This window comes from Aquila chrysaetos, chromosome 7 (genome assembly GCF_900496995.4).
Source record: "Aquila chrysaetos chrysaetos chromosome 7, bAquChr1.4, whole genome shotgun sequence".
Taxonomy (NCBI): domain Eukaryota; kingdom Metazoa; phylum Chordata; class Aves; order Accipitriformes; family Accipitridae; genus Aquila; species Aquila chrysaetos.
In genome coordinates this window covers 19,826,634-19,842,699 of record NC_044010.1, presented here as the reverse complement: position 1 = coordinate 19,842,699, position 16,066 = coordinate 19,826,634, and the positions used below count along the sequence as shown (strand labels likewise).

The following is a 16,066-nucleotide window of genomic DNA, read 5'->3' as shown; positions in this document are numbered from 1 at the left end:
ATACATTTCCCTAATTTTTCAGGTAAATGTATATTTTATACACATAATTAACATTAAAATCTTTCAAAAGGACCAAAGAAACACAAGATCTTATTGTGAGGTGATTGTTTTTCACCAGGACCTTACCAGACTCCACTGACAGGTAATACTACTTTTGATATTGTCTACAAAGTTGGCATTTACCAGCTATACCATTAAAAAGAATCCCAAGGCAATGTCCCACCTGTATGCCTGCTTACGTACCAGCTGAGAATTGTACTCCTATATTAAATTAAGTCATGAATAATTCCCATCCACATGGGATTAACACTGAAGGAAATTCCAGAGGGACCCAGCCCAGAGGGCCAGAAATAAAAGGAAACTCTTAAGCAGGCAGAGCAGAAATGCAGACTGCAGTGGCATTATCAGAGTCCTTCCTCGCTGAATGTACCTTAAACATCTGCCCCTTTGATGCTGGACCCAGGACGGTCACAAGGTGTAAAGCATCTAGGAAGGTGGCATTATACAAAAGATGCATTGCTCTGATCAAATTGCATCCTTTAAAATGCATGATTTAAAATAACATGTATCTAATTATATTATAATGTACAACAAATTACTTAAGATATAAAATATTACAAAATAGGTGAGGAGGATAGGACATATTAGCTAAACCCCTCACATCTGAGAAATACAGTAACATAAAAATGTAAAGTCTTTTCAACACACAAAAGCTATAAAAAAGGGAGAGGACAGGAAAGTGAGTGAAATTCCACAATGTAATTGTAAATTGTATAACTGTGAGAGGAAATCAGAATCTAATACTTCAATTATTCTTTATGACTCTATCTAGACCTAGGAGCAATATTTTTCTTGAAATAGTTTGCATGGACTTATTTAAAGGCAACATTGCCCAAGGAATACAAGACTTGGTCTGGAAGTTGATTGGGATAATGCTTCAGCCTTTCCCTGCTACATGGCCTTGGCAAGTCACTGCACCTCAGAGCATTTCTGGCTCCAGACCCCTTTTTGTCTGCCATGTACAAAACAAGCTCTTCAGACACACAGTGCTTAAGAGCCATTACGAACACAAGTCCAGACACCAATCTCAGCTTCTTTTTCTAGGTGCTGCAATAATGTTAAATCCAAAAGCAACTGAAAAAGAAATATTCTTTTTGCCTATTGTTCAGCAGTACTCTGAGGCTTTGCAGTTAAGATTTGAGACTCAAAAAAGCAAACTAGTCTAGCAAAGCCTTCCAGTTATTGATCTTCAGCAATTCTAGCTACACACAGTTTATTACAGAAATGAATTATATAAACCCATCAGCTCATGTTTATTTTCATGATGATTTTTTTAGTGATTGACCCTGAAATAACAGAATTAATTTGAAACATTAACCTTCCTAAAGTACTAGTCTTCTGTAGAAAAAACCCAACCTGTATATAGTGTATTACAAAAGCATCACAGTGATATATCTTACTATGCAAAAAGATACATACCAGTAAAAGCTAGAAAAAGCTAGACAAAAATGTAACCTGACTATTTTCTCAGACTGAACTTGTAAGCTTTTTGCTAAAAATCAGAAGGCAGACTTAGTGGCAAGCTTCTGAAAACTTGCACAGCTCTGATAAGAAAGGACATCTCTCATAAATATTCATTAAAAATTACCTTTTCTGGATCATGAATTTTTCAAACAGACACTGGTTTGACCTCTGCAAGGAACAAAACCCAGCCCATAGCAGAATGTCTCCATTTTCTGAGAAAAAATAATAAAAAAAAAAAAATTGGTTTTTCTGGGTGAGCATCTACTTTGTACACTACATGAGGCTCTGGGTCAATTACCTTTGTAATCCAAGCATCCAAGCATTAATATTAAATTCAAATTACAGTCTTTAAATTCTGAAGTGTTACCTTCTTATTTTCTTGAAAAATTGATTGTGAGGCAAGACAATGATTTGCATTTTAAACAATTTTCTAAACTAGCATCTCCATTCCTCACACATCTTTCAGTTCAGTTCAAACAAGACAGTTGTAATTGGTGATCTTAAAACACTTCATTAACATCTCCTGAGCTGGGAAGACTGGAATATGTTTGTAGGTCTTCTCAAGCTGGTTTTGTCCTGCTAGCTGTCTGGAAACTGGGGATTCCCTTTGCATTAGTGTTACCACACCGGATAAAATATGTAGCTTATTCAGTGCCATTCATCGGCTGGCAACAGAAGTATAAATGGGTGCTGCGATAGCTGGAACCCACGTACGCTGTGCTGAAGAAACCCTTTCTGGGTATACTCTCTCCCTAAGGACTGTTTCACAGAGGCATTTCCATCTAACTTTTGCTAATTGCTGGTAAAGTCTGGTGATACCCATTTTAAGCAACCTTAGGTTTTAAACCATCCTCATAATGTTGGCAGCTTCAGCTTTTTGCTGATCACACTTACCCTAAGATCTACTTGATGCACAGATGAAAAATACCATCAGCCAATGCAGACAGAAACAGTAGGCTTTATATCTCAACCCCATACACAAAGGAGTGTCTCAGAGAGAAACAGAGAACTACCCCATACAACTGTATTTCAACTTTGCCAGTACAGAAGAGAGAAACACCATGCTTTGTGTGGCCTGCCATATAAGCATCATCATAATTTCTCCTTAGAATCTCATGATTTTAGGGTTACTTGAACACTAAGGATAGAAATGAGAGATTTCCTTGTATTATTTCTCTTAGTTATAGGAATCTGTGTAGGACATGCGTTAAAGCAAAAGGTACAGATCATTTTTTCAGATGCTCTATTCAATTTCTCCTCCCCCAGCTTCTATGCAGACAAACCTTATAAATGGAGATCTAAATGTAACAGAACTGTAGCTAACAGGGAAAAAATGGGGAGGCTGGGAACTTAAGATTTTGGCGTGCTTTCATAAAATTTGGCTTAGCACACCATTCTCAAACGAGATAATTCATTTAAGCAAAATTGCATGATTTATTGCTTATGATGAACATAAAATCCTTCTAGTGCAGAAACTTAACGGGACATGCTAGCAGGGTTTAAGCTGTGCATTCACAGAACTTTAGCAACCAAAAAAATTATATGGGAAGAGATTGAATTCTATCTCTGCTAGCACAGTAGGGACAGACATCTGGCTGCACAAGCATAGTAAAACCTAGGCACAGTAATAGCTACATTCTAGCAAATGCTTGATAATGTTCAGCATGGAAGGGGAATTTTAGAAACTTTGATCTTTCTTACTTAACTCTGTTTTTACATGCATTTCTTTAATTTGTCTATGACAGAAAAAATATGTACACTTTGAATGCTGAAGCAGACTGGTTTGTGTGGTATAGAAGACAGAAATCTGTCAGGGACTTTTATTACATTTTACATTTCAGTGCTTATGTGGAGAGAGAGAGAGAGAAAGGCAATGAAGCAAACTGGTTGCCAAAGATTCAAGATGTGGCAAATAATATATGCTCCCCCTTTCAAAGGCAAGGTGCATATACACATATAGGCTATTCATTATGAACAACAGAATTGCTATTTGCCTGTTTCAAATGGAATCCAAATGTGCCAAGCACAGCAAGAATACTGAGAGCAAAGAGTGCTTAATATTCTAGCCCAGCTCACTGAAAAAAGCACTGAATTGACAGAGCAGTGTTCTGTAGAGCAACATGATGTGTCTGCTTTAAATGGAGAATAATGGATTTAAGTTTAGTGCAGAACTAAAGGGCTCAATTACTATTCATGAATTCTGAAATGTTCTACTACAGAAACTCCTTTTGCATGAAATGTTCATCAGAGTCAATGTGTGGAACTACAAAAAGTAAACCTTGCCCCCTCGCACAATACAGTACTTACCTAGATTTGTGCATTTACTAAGAGCATTGCTGTGGCATTTATCTAAAACCACCTAGACTACAGAACAAACTATTTAAAATAAACATGCTTCAGAAGGTTGTTGTAGGGAAGCTGTTCTACTAGTGCCATTTTCTGTTGCTTTTAGACAACTGCTTTACTGTTTGCCTAGCCTAAGATCGGCCCAATGCTTCAGGAAAATCATTTTCATAAAGTCTGAAGGTAGCCTTTTGGCCAGAAAAGCAAGAAGGCTAATTTGCAAGCCCTTTGAAGGGTTTCTGTAATACGGCTGCATTTTTGTCAGAAATTGTATTAACCCTGAAATTGCAGAAGTTCCAGAAATTGTTTTGTGTTCTTTCTGTAATTATTCAAAAACTTAGTCCTCATTCAGCAGAAAGTCAGAACTAGGACTTACATCCTGTACAACACACCATTTCACTTGAAATAGACTTTATCCCTAAACTCAAAAGCCTCATCAGCTTCTACAGTTTTATTCTGTAAAATTTTTATACAATATGGGTTTTGATCAGTTGCTAAAACATAAGCAGAGAATTGTCGTCTATCTTGTGCTGTCTATGCAGGCATGTACGATGTGTCATGGTATTACTCTTGAAATTTAAGTGCATGACTGTTCAGATATGGTTGCCCTTTGCAGTTTGCAGTACCCATTTTAATTAGGGCTAATCACAGAGAAAATTTTTACTCAGAATGAGAAGAAGGTAGTGCAACATGTCTTTAATATTAGAAGTTATTTGTGTATCCCTTCTAATTATGTTCAAGTAATAGTCTCCCTTAAAAATTCATATATCTTGTATTATTTCTTTGTAACTTAGGGCCAAAGTAATCATCTATCTGCTTGGAAAACATCTGCCATTCAATATTTATTAGCATATAAAGGATGGTAATTCTTCAAACATTTGTTTTTCCTGCATTATAATTGAGATTAGTACAGGGGTTTGGGGGTATTTTGGTTTTTGTTTTGTTTTGTTTTTCCCCAAAACACTATCTTTTAAAGAGTTGAAAGTTTTGTTTGTTTTCTGGGTGTACAGATGACTGTCAGTCCTGAAGTCATCTTCCAGGGGCTTTGTGTTAACAAGCTACTTCTGTTTGCATATACCATCCCTCAAAGTAGCACATGCATAATTTCATCATCATTGTGTGCCATCTGGAGTATGTTGATTGAACTGCAGTTTTAAAATTAGGTCTAAGGAGTATTTTGGTTGCTTGTATCTGGGAGTATTATATATTTCAAGGCCTCTTTCTCATACAGTGTGTGAAGTTTGGTCAGGACTTTGCCAGCATTTGCATTAGAGTATGAACTTCATTGTGGAAATCTGGCTTTTTTACCCTGTCTGCTGTCCTCTTCCTCTACAGTGAGCTAGAATCCAGTAGAGATGAAAAACAAATCTTATGCCTATCACACAGATGATGTCCCTAAATTTTCGTGATTGCTCAACCAAGTAGCACAAGCTATGAACAAAAGAGGTTGTGTTTGCTGCTTTACACTTCCAGATCTGAAGAAGTAAAGGGAAAGTGAAGAAACAAACCACCTACAAAAGAAAATGTAGTAAACTGATGACACTCATCCAGGGTCATTTGACAAAGAAACTTGAAAGCTATGCAAGTTCCCTTTTAAGTTTTAAGCCATATTTTGAGGAAGAAGGCCAAAAGCAGGTCTGGAAAGAGAAATAACTACAGGAGCAGAGATGTCTTTACTAATTGAAAGTTCATCTGAAGAAGGAAACTTCACAGGAATAAAGGCTTCCACTGCCAGGGAAATGCCACAGGGAACAAATCCCTGACTCCTTAAGAAGCCACAGCCTAAGGCCAAAGAATAGAAAGAGCAGACACGCATGATATGCAGTCGTTCTTTAACTGAGATCTGTATTTCCTAGCACTAAAAAGGAGCTCTTTTGTTTTGTTTTGTTCTTTTACATATAAAAATCTATAGGTGTCTTTATTTGGTTCACAACCATATATTCGTAAAAGGTAAAACTGCAATGCATCTGCATTGCTCGCACTCTAGACAAAGTTGAGTTGAAGCCTTTGATGGATCTGGGTATCTATGGGAGCTGGATACAAGATCTTGTTTTCCTAATGGGCTCACTCACCCAGGCTGGTGGGAGCCAAGCATAGAAATCTTGTGAGGGTGTCTTCCTAGCTGAACTTCTGCAAGGCCATGTGGCAAAATGGTTCAACTAAAATTTTAATTTTTAGAGAGGTTAAATTTCAAAATGCATCCATTGCAGTTGATCAGACAAAAGGCAGAAAGTCAGAGTGGTTATACTTAGTTACTTCAGTAGCTAAGAAAACATGATTTAGAGAAGGCAGTTTTTGCGCATCACAATGTAGAACTGAATAGGGATCGCTGCATTACCTTACTCAAATTCTTTAATGCATCTTGGTTAAACAGTGACAAAGACTAGACTCAGACAATTTATTTTAAGCAATCTAATGTCACTGGGACTACAGTTGAGATTACTTTAGGTAGCAAATTTTATCAGGGTTCATCCAATTGAAACAGTATAGATTAGCTCTGTTGCCATAGAAACACATGATTTTGGCATAGCAAACACAAGAACAGTACATCTAGCCTGGTATTTCACTTCTAACTAAGGACTATATTTTGATTCTTCAAGGGATGATTAGAATAAAACACATATCATATGCATCTCTCCATAAATTTGAAACTATTAAAACACGGCATTCTTGGAGTTACCTAAAACTGGTGCAAAATTACTTCATACTATTCTATCCACACAGAAAAGCACAAAAATTGCAATCATAAAATGTATGCAAGTAAATTAACTTCCTGTAAGATAAGACTTCTGATCTCTCCTTTTTTCCTGACAGCTAGTTGTCCATATTTATTTGGAGAACTTTCAGACATCTTCAAGTACATTTTATAAATACAAGTCAACCTACCTGCAAACAGCATAAAGTTAAATTACATGTTAAATAATGTTAGTAGCTCAACCATTCTTCTCTTATATGTCTTTAAAACTTGAAGTGGTGTTTTTGAGCTTGCTGATTTCCTACAATTTAATTTATTTTACATCATTTTTCTAATAGGTATGTCTAAGAAGTTTCCTTTCTTGACCACACAGTGTTATTCCATCTTTCCACATGTAGGCAAGACACACACAGAAACTCACAGATGTTTAAATCAGAAGGAACCATTTTGGGAATGTGGTTTGACATTATGTGCAACAGAAGCAATGCCACTTATTTCAGCCATTCCTGTGGCAAGTTCAGCTCATGGCTGAACTATGCTGTATCTTTCAGACAGACACCCACTCTAGATTTACAGGCTCTGTGTCAAAGAGGAGTTATCACATATCTTCTTAATCTGTTCCAGTGGTTAATCACTATAACTGTAAACATTTTGAGTCTTACTACTAGTTTCAATTTAGCTGCCTAGTTTTCAGCCACTGCAAGTTTTTATGTCTTCAACTAGTAAATCTCAGAGATGCATAACATTGTGCATCTTCTTCACAGGTTACTGACTCAGAACAACTTTTTATTACCATTTTTTCCAAATAAATAATGCAAGTATGTTACTAAGTATATGCATAAAGTTTAAGCTAGTTTAGTTTTTCACTCTCCAGATTGTCATTTTAGATTGCAAGGAAAATTTGTACATATACACATTAGAAAGAATGAGATACTGGTAACAGTAACTCATTGGAACTGGTTTCTACATTTTATCTCTGGAACATCTTCACATTAAGGAGACATTCATTCTAATGAGAAATGTAACTTGGAAACTGCAAAATATTAAGACAATCTTCACTGAACTAAATGTAGTCTTTCACCCTATATTAGATGTCACTTTCTTTTCCCCTTGGGCAAACCACACCAGTATTATACACAGATGGAAGTTCACAAGTGATCAGAATCCCACCATCTCTATTTTTCTGTGCAGTCTGTTATTACTGTTCTTATACAGCAGCTCTGGTTAGAAAGCTCATGTATATTAATTATACTGTATTTCTCATTGCCAGTACAGGAAACTTTAGGCAGAGAAAATGTTTTAAAATGTGCTACACTGTTTAAGCAAGATAATTCATGTATATAACTAAACACATCAGTTCCACCTGAAGTCAGTGATTCTTATTAAGCATGTGTTCTGTTTAGTTCTATTGGTATTTGGGGTCTGGAACAAATGATAACTGCTCAGTGAAAAATATATCAAAGACCTTTAAGATGTATTCTGCTTTAGTAGGAGAGTGGAAATGTAAATTTTTTTAGGAGGGCAGATACGTGGCTTTTTGATAGGATGAGATCACTTTATTCTAATGAATAATTATTATTATCTTGAACATTTTTTTCTTAATATTGTAGGCTCCCTATAAAGTCTTTTTCTTTCATGCCCCCCAAATATTTCCACAATAAGTAGTATTGCGGTCGGCTGACCTTGGCCAAGTGCCAGATGCCCACTCAGCTGCTCTCTCATTCACTCTCAACAGGACAGAAGGAGAAAGTAAAACAGAAAAGCTCATGGGACAAGATAGACAGGGAGATCACTTACCAGTTTCCATCATGGGCAAAACAGACTTGACTTGGGGAAAATTAATTTAATTTACTGCCAATTAAAAAAGATTTGGGTAATGAGAAACAAAGACAAAAAAATTAAAATAACACCTTCCCACCCTTGCCCAGGCTCAAGTTCTCTCCTTCATTCCCCATTCCTCTACTTCCCCCAACCTGAGCAGAGCAGGGGATGGGGAATGCAGGCTGTGGTCAGGCCACAAGAGCTCCTCTCTACCACTCCTTCTCCCTCACACTTTTCCCCTGCTCCACACGTGAGTGCCTAATGACAGGTGGCAGAGCCTTGATGTTTTTCTCTGTTGGTTTTAAACAGTTTCTAGTGAAAATCTGCATATAAAGACATATTCTTAAGATTGTTCTCTTCCTCATTCTGCTTTCTACTCATGAGCAGGGTGACTACTTCACATCTGCTTGGGATCAGAGAATGAAAGAGGATGGATGGAAGGAGGCTGAGGGTTGATAAGACTGGGGACATTAGAGACCAGGTTCCATAACTCTCTTGTCACCAATTCATGGTTTTGCTATGAGTTTATCCTGTGGTATATGTATTACGGTTAAGCTGTAAAATATATGTATTGTCAAACTTCAGTTTTGACTACAGGATCAGAATGTCTTTTTATTTTTAAAGATTACCAGGCTGTAGGAAGAAGCTTAAAACTGTTCAGTTGTTTTCTAATAATTAAAAAAAAAAGGTAAGAAAACCCACAGATGTAATTCATTTTTTAAATTTTATGATGAATTTATTTTACGATTAAAATTATGATTTTACAATTTGGCAATGGTTTTTGAAGTTCCGCATGTGCTATTCAAGAATTCTTCTTCCTGTCTGAAATCAGTGGGTAGACTACCCTCTCACATACACTTTTGAATGTCTGAAACTTATTACCTCACATCAGTAGAATTAGTCATGTACACAAAGAAATTTAGATGTGTATAAGGCAATATTTTGTTACTTGGTGTCACTCCATTTTAAGTCAAAGGGCATTTTTCCCGCGATCAAATATGAGAATGCTTGTGTCACTGCTTTATTTCCATTCAGTTATTAGAAAATGGCACTTAGACCTATATATTCTGCCAATTCTAGGCACTTGAACTCAACTACTTTTACTTTTAAGAATATTCGTGTTGGTGTTCAGGAGTTTGTAACTTGTATTTATACAAAATATCCACTTCTACAAAGTAAACCTCAATAAATTTCCACAGTAGAAAATGTCCCATTTAGTACTTTTTTTTTTTTTTTTTTCACTTTTCTTTCTCCAGATAAAATGTGGTACTGGCAGTTTGTAAGTTGACCAAAAGGTGAACACTTCTTTTCATACTTTCCTTTCTGTGAAACATCATCCATGCTAGATAGCAGTAAAAGCTGCTGTTCAAGAAGAAAGGCATGAATTGTACTAGTGATGAACAAACCCCAAAGGGTAAGCTTGCTTTGGATGGCTTCCAGAACTTTGGATCTTTACACAAAATATTTAAGCACTTCAATTTTACTGTGCCATTCTAGAAATTTCAGACACAGTTGTTCTCATCAGATACTTAATATTGCCTGTTCTAAGTCAAACTGAGTATGCCACCAGAACAGCAACAGTATTTCTTCAGTTCTTGCTTCTTAACATGGCCAGGGGTGCTATTTGTGCACTTTTGCCAACCAGCAGGAGCTCAGCCTTGTTCCGATTTGGTTTCAACTAGCTGTTCTTCATCTGCTAACAGACATGAGCCAGTGCCTGGGTTAGCTTGGCAACAATAATGTTTTCCTACACTGCAAAGGATAAGCAGAGAAAATTACATCTGCATATTGCTGATGTCAAAGTTCAGAATATCTCACCAGCTCCTATAGATCTATTAAATGCTGCTAAGAACAGAACAGAAAAATAATCCTTACAGAGCTTTGAAAATGGAAGTACTCATAGTTTTGTTTGTTTTAATTGTACCTGCTAGGCAAAGGAACATAGAATGGTTTAGTGACGGTCTCTCTGTCTTGCAATCTCCATCAGATAGGACATTATGTCACTGCGGGCAACGGCAAAAGCAAGGGACAGGTCCAAGCTGATTTGAATGGAGAGCTGCCCTCCATTTATTAACAGCAAGCAACCAACCCTAAGTACTACTAAACCTGATGCAAATCCATGACTTCCAGCTTGTGTCAAGTCCTGGATGTTGGCTTCATCTGAGATGCTGTAAGCACTTGCTCTTTTGCTTCTCAGTGAAGTGGACCATTTGATCCTGGATGGGAGTCAGACATAGGAGGTGAAATCTCTGCAGTTCATAGGAATTAAAACGTTATTGTGATGTGCAATATGGGCATTATCATCTCCAATTGCTTTGATGCTGGGAGACTTGAGACTCCAAGATGCGTATCATGAATTCTTCTGCTAAGTAACTGACCTCTGCTGAGTCAGGCAGTGGCCAACCCATTCCTAGAAGCAATGGACAGCACTCTTTAGAGCATCCTACTGTTCAGTTAGTTTGAATGAGATCAAAGAATTGTGACAGGTAATGTGTCTGCACCATGTGGATTAAGATACTCTTCTAAACACGAAAGAAGAGAAGTCATGACAGCGTTCTTCAAAGATCTGGGCTAGAGGCACAATGTCATAGGACACTGAAACAGTTTCATATCTCATCATGACTCCTCTTAATCTCTCCCTTCATAAAGACTACAGGCGTAATATTTCCTTTCCTCACAGTTATAACATCTGCAACCATTTGTCATCCTAATGACAATATCCTTCTACGTTTCTGCAATATAGTGACCAAAACACGTAATTGCTTTAGAGGTGTTTTCACGATTATTTTTTTTATTTTCGGGGGAGAGAGAAAAATATAAATCTTTATTTTCTTCTACATGCTTAGACCAAAACAGTTTTACTTTTTTCTCATTTTTTCTCAAATTTTCTGGACTTTTTTTAACCATTGCCTTTTTAAATTAGACACACTCAAAATACATAAAAAAATATAGACTTAAGTTTAATCAATTTCAGATTTAAAAATAACCTGATGCTAGACAAATTTGAGAGCAGACCTGTCAGAATGTTACGTGTGCATGTTTCTTTAGATCGTATACGTTCTGCCTACACATGTGTTTACCTATCTCACAATTGCTTGCCATCTAGATATGCTGCAACCTTCAATTCAGTGAGGCATCTTTTAAACTAGATTGAACTAAATTCTTCATGACCATTAATTTGCTATTACCTTCAAGCATGCTACCCACTGGCATGACACTTTTTAAATCTTGGAAGCTAACCCAGCTAATATATATTTGAGAATTTGACAAAAAAATACCATAGCTATTGTATTCTAATGACAGGACAAAACTAATTACTTTGACACAGAAAAGTCTTTCACCAAAAGGTAAGAAAGGACTGCTTAAAAACCAAACAAGCAAAGCAGACACCTACAAAGTGGATCGTATCACCACTTAACCATAGGAACTGTGAGAAGTTAAATGATTTATACTTACAAAATATTATGTCCTTGTAGACAGCTCAGTAGTTTGCAACAGGCATTCCTCTAGTTTGTTTTTTCACTCTGCTTTGAACAGAAAAAGGTCTGTTAAGCATTAGCAAAACCAATTCATTTTTTCTAAGGGTTTCTACTATTTTATTCCTCATTCTCCACTGCAGCAGTGGGTCCCCAGTGGAGCTGCACAGGTGGGCATCTCTCAGCCTGATGGCTTCTTAAATCAGTCCTCACTGGCAAAGGGACAACTGACAAGAAAAACACAGTAATAGTAGGAAGCCTACTACACAGGAGACAAATAGCAAGGGTTGGAACAGGTGACCTCCAGATTTCCCTTCCAACCTGAATCTTGCTGTATTTCTCGGAATGATGTTTTCTGGCAGAGCACCTCCACCAGTCAGGGGCAGATGCAGCAGCAACCATCTGAACCACCTCTGAACACAATTAGTTCCAGAAAGCGTCCAGGCTCTGTCTAAATACAAAGATGTCCCTAATGCTGCTGCTGGTAGTAGCACTTAAAAGAATGAAGCGGGATTTTTGAAGGGGCATTCTGCCTCATTCTACTGTTCCTGTTAGGCTAAGGACATGTTATCACCAAAACTGCTGCAGTCAACTTCAGTAGGCCTAAAAGAGATTTATAATTTGTTAAAGGTATCCCATTTTGCCACTCATTTTCTCACTACTCACTCACACATTTGACCACTGCAGTCTGTGAGTCTAAGTATTTAAAGGCTTATGTAAATATGGTCGCTTTTTAATAGCCATGTAGGTATATGACTGTCAGCTTCATGTTCTCTTGCTGTCACTTACCATAGTTACAGAAAGTGCGATGTGTAAATTTTGTAAGAAACCTTTATACATAGGAATAAATCCCTTTCTCTCTTCACTGTTTCCCAGCCCCTTCTCCACATGCAGTGAATTGGAGATACTCAAAAGCTGTCTGGACATGGTCCTGGGCAGCTGGCTGTAGGTGGCCCTGCCTGAGCAGGGTGGGGTGGACCTGATGACCTCCGGAGGTCCCGTCCAGCCTCAACCAGTCTGTGATTCTGTGAATTTGGAGCCACGACACTTTACATCTGGTGAGGACTTGTGCCATAGGACTTTCAGACTGTTGAGATATGCTGGTTTCCACCCCACTGAAAGGTGAAAACACTGAACAGATTAGTTTAGCAATATAATTAGACACTTCCTGTAAGTTTGAACACCCAGGAACATAAAGTACTGCAGTCTAAATACCTGTAAACTCATAAAGAGAGCTAAAACGCTGTTTACTTAAGTCAACATGCAGAAAACATATTGCATTTCCCCGCAGGAAAAATTGCTTATAAAGACTTATATTTGTTAAAATTGCTTCAAGCATTCTCTGACAATCATAAAAAAGCATAGAAGTGACATTTCAGTGGCTTCTGTCCATATAACTCTGTATTGATCCTGGTTAATCTTTAGATGTTACCCTTCTTTCGAGGTCACAAACTTAACAGTGATATCTACGTTGCTTATATGGTAGTAAAGTATTAGAATCCGTGTAACATCATTGGGGTTTTTAAAGAATATTGCAACTTGCCATGGCATGAGCCAATTACCATACTTGACAGACTATTTTGGAAATGTTTGGGTTGATTTTTCAATTCAGTCTGGAACGTGAATACAGCCGATATATGTACACAAGAATTACTGCAAAAGAAAATTTTGACATTTTTTTCAAAGCTTCTGGAAAGAAACATTTTGTGTGACAATTCTATCATTTCATTTTACAAGAAACATCTGGAGAAATTATTTTTAATCTATATGAAATCATATAGCTAGTGTTGTGAAGATGAAAAAAACCCCCTGTAGTTCTTTATTTCCAATGAAACCACCTTTGTCACTGATGTGCTTCACGGCACGACTGACAAAACTCAGGAAAAAGAGACATAATGGCAGATATTCTCAGTCCATTTAAAAACAAACACACACATCCAACCTTGTATGAAAGCACTTTTGCCCTTGCAACACCTCATTTTAGACAATAATACTTGTACATTTTCTTCACATTAAAGAAAAAAGAAAACATGCTTAGTAAATTTAAACACTTAAGTCTCCTCAATTTGATCTCCTTCATGTGTCCTTCCTCTATGTAATATTTATTTTCAGTCTTTGCTATTGTCCTGGTTTCAGCTGGGATAGAGTTAATTGTCTTCCTAGTAGCTGGTATAGTGCTATGTTTTGAGTTCAGTATGAGAAGAATGTTGATAACACTGATGTTTTCAGTTGTTGCTCAGTAATGTTTAGACTAAGTCAAGGAGTTTTCAGCTTCTTATGCCCAGCCAGCAAGAACCTGGAGGGACACAAGAAGTTGGGAGGGGATACAGCCAGGACAGCTGACCCAAACTGGCCCAGAGGGTATTCCATACCATGTGACATCATGCCCAGCATATAAACTGGGGCGAGTTGGCCAGGGTGGGGCAGATCGTTGCTTGGGAACTAACTGGGCATCAGTCAGCGAGTGGTGAGCAATTGCATTGTGCGTCACTTGTTTTGTATATTCCAATTCTTTTATTACTATTACTGTAATTTCTTTATTGTTGTTATTACCATCATCAATATTATTTTCTTCCTCTCTGTCCTATTAAAATGTCTTTATCTCAGCCCACGAGTTTTACTTTTTTCCAATTCTCTTCCCCATCCCACTGGGGGGGGTGGGGTGGGGAGTAGCTGTGTGGTGTTTAGTTGCCAGCTGGGGCCAAACCATGACAGATATGCAGCTCTGACTTACCTGTTGAGGTAGGCAAAAAAGGATTCACAAAAATATTTGTGGCTTCTCATGCCGGTCCTTCAGTAGTCCTAGTATAAAATGCATTAGTTCTCCATGACAAACTCCATCTCTGTTATTTTAAACAGCATCCTGAAATCTTCACCAGGAACTAGTGGGGGAAGAAGCACCCAAGGAAGGTTATATTTTAGAATGAGAATACACTCAAGCTGAGAGTCCAAGTGCTTTTGGACCTCTTCCCACAATGACATCTTCTCAATGGAGGAATCAAAATAAATTTTTTTAGACTAAGATGAGGAAGATTCCATAGAAACTATTCTAACAATGTAATTGTGGCTTTCTATTCTCTTGGTTTCCTACAGCAGTATCCCAAGTGAACTACTATTGAATGACAAAAATGTAATTAAAGTCTAGAAGACTTGTGTGCTTTATCTGAAATCTTGATGGAAATATAAATTTAAGGACATTTTGCAGGTTCTCTCTTTTATTTCACACAGTATTTCTCTCAAAGGGTGCTCGTTACAGCAGTGCTTCCTGTTCTGGCCCCACGTCCCTGAGGAACTCATCAGTGGTCCTTCAGGGATCAATAGAAGACTTTTACTTAACTGTGAAACTGAGCCACAGTTTACAAAGAGGGGTCCTTGCAGGACAGTGGAGGTTGTTTCCGGGGAGTTTTAAAGTGGAAAGAAGAAAATCAATATGTAGTTTTAAAAATAACTCTGTTCAGAGAAGAGAGGAAACAGTCATACAATGGGACATTTTATAATTGTTTACTGTGTGTGTTATAGTATCAGGCAGCAAGCACAGGGTTTTCTATGCCACACATTAAGCAGAAGGCATTTCCCCAATGGAAAATATGCCAACAACTGATATATTAATTTTTAGCATGTTTCAGAAACAGCAATAATTTTAAAGAAAGAAAGAAGGATCTCAGAAAAATGGGAAAGAAATGCTAAAAGGCATGTAATTATCAGCTCCAGTTTCAAAGATTGCTCCTTCTAATGAGTTATCTCATTTTAACAGCAGAGGACAGCCTCACAAGTTTACATTTAATGCTTTGTATTTACCTTAACTGGTTTGTAGAGTCACATTGTAACCAGCCATTCAACCTGGAGGCAGGTATCTCCTAGAGTGGGGGAACAGCAGCAGTTAGAACCAGGTTTCCATAGGTTGATCAGCTCTCACCTGGTTGCGAGAATTTTGAAAAGTACTTAATGCTTCACAGCTCTCATTTTGGAAAATCAAGTAATCTCGGTTTCCAATTCCCTATCCTCCTGAAATCTAAAAATCCATTGCTAGATGCCCAATCAGCCCCCAAATTCTTTTGCGAATCTGCCCAGAGTATTGGTCAGATTACAGTAGTACACCTGAAACCTGTTACACAAACATGAATAGGCAGAGCCTTTATTAAAAAACTGATTTATTTTTGAGATCTTGGCATAGATTAGTGCTGGCAGGGAAAAGAGGATCAAATCT

At 37.5% G+C, this 16,066-nt stretch overlaps 1 long non-coding RNA gene across 2 annotated transcripts; it reads right to left on the bottom strand.

The window, feature by feature from the left end:
- Positions 1-1,676: 1,676 nt before the first annotated feature.
- LOC115344164 lies at positions 1,677-15,733 on the bottom strand. Of its 2 annotated transcripts, none has more exons than XR_003924460.1 (4): positions 15,658-15,733; positions 14,594-14,741; positions 11,840-11,907; positions 1,677-1,736 (listed from the first exon to the last, which is right to left on the bottom strand). It is a non-coding gene; the product is annotated as an uncharacterized LOC115344164 (long non-coding RNA). The 2 variants fall into 2 exon arrangements; XR_003924461.2 differs by lacking the exon at positions 1,677-1,736 and adding an exon at positions 9,141-10,793.
- Positions 15,734-16,066: the final 333 nt, after the last annotated feature.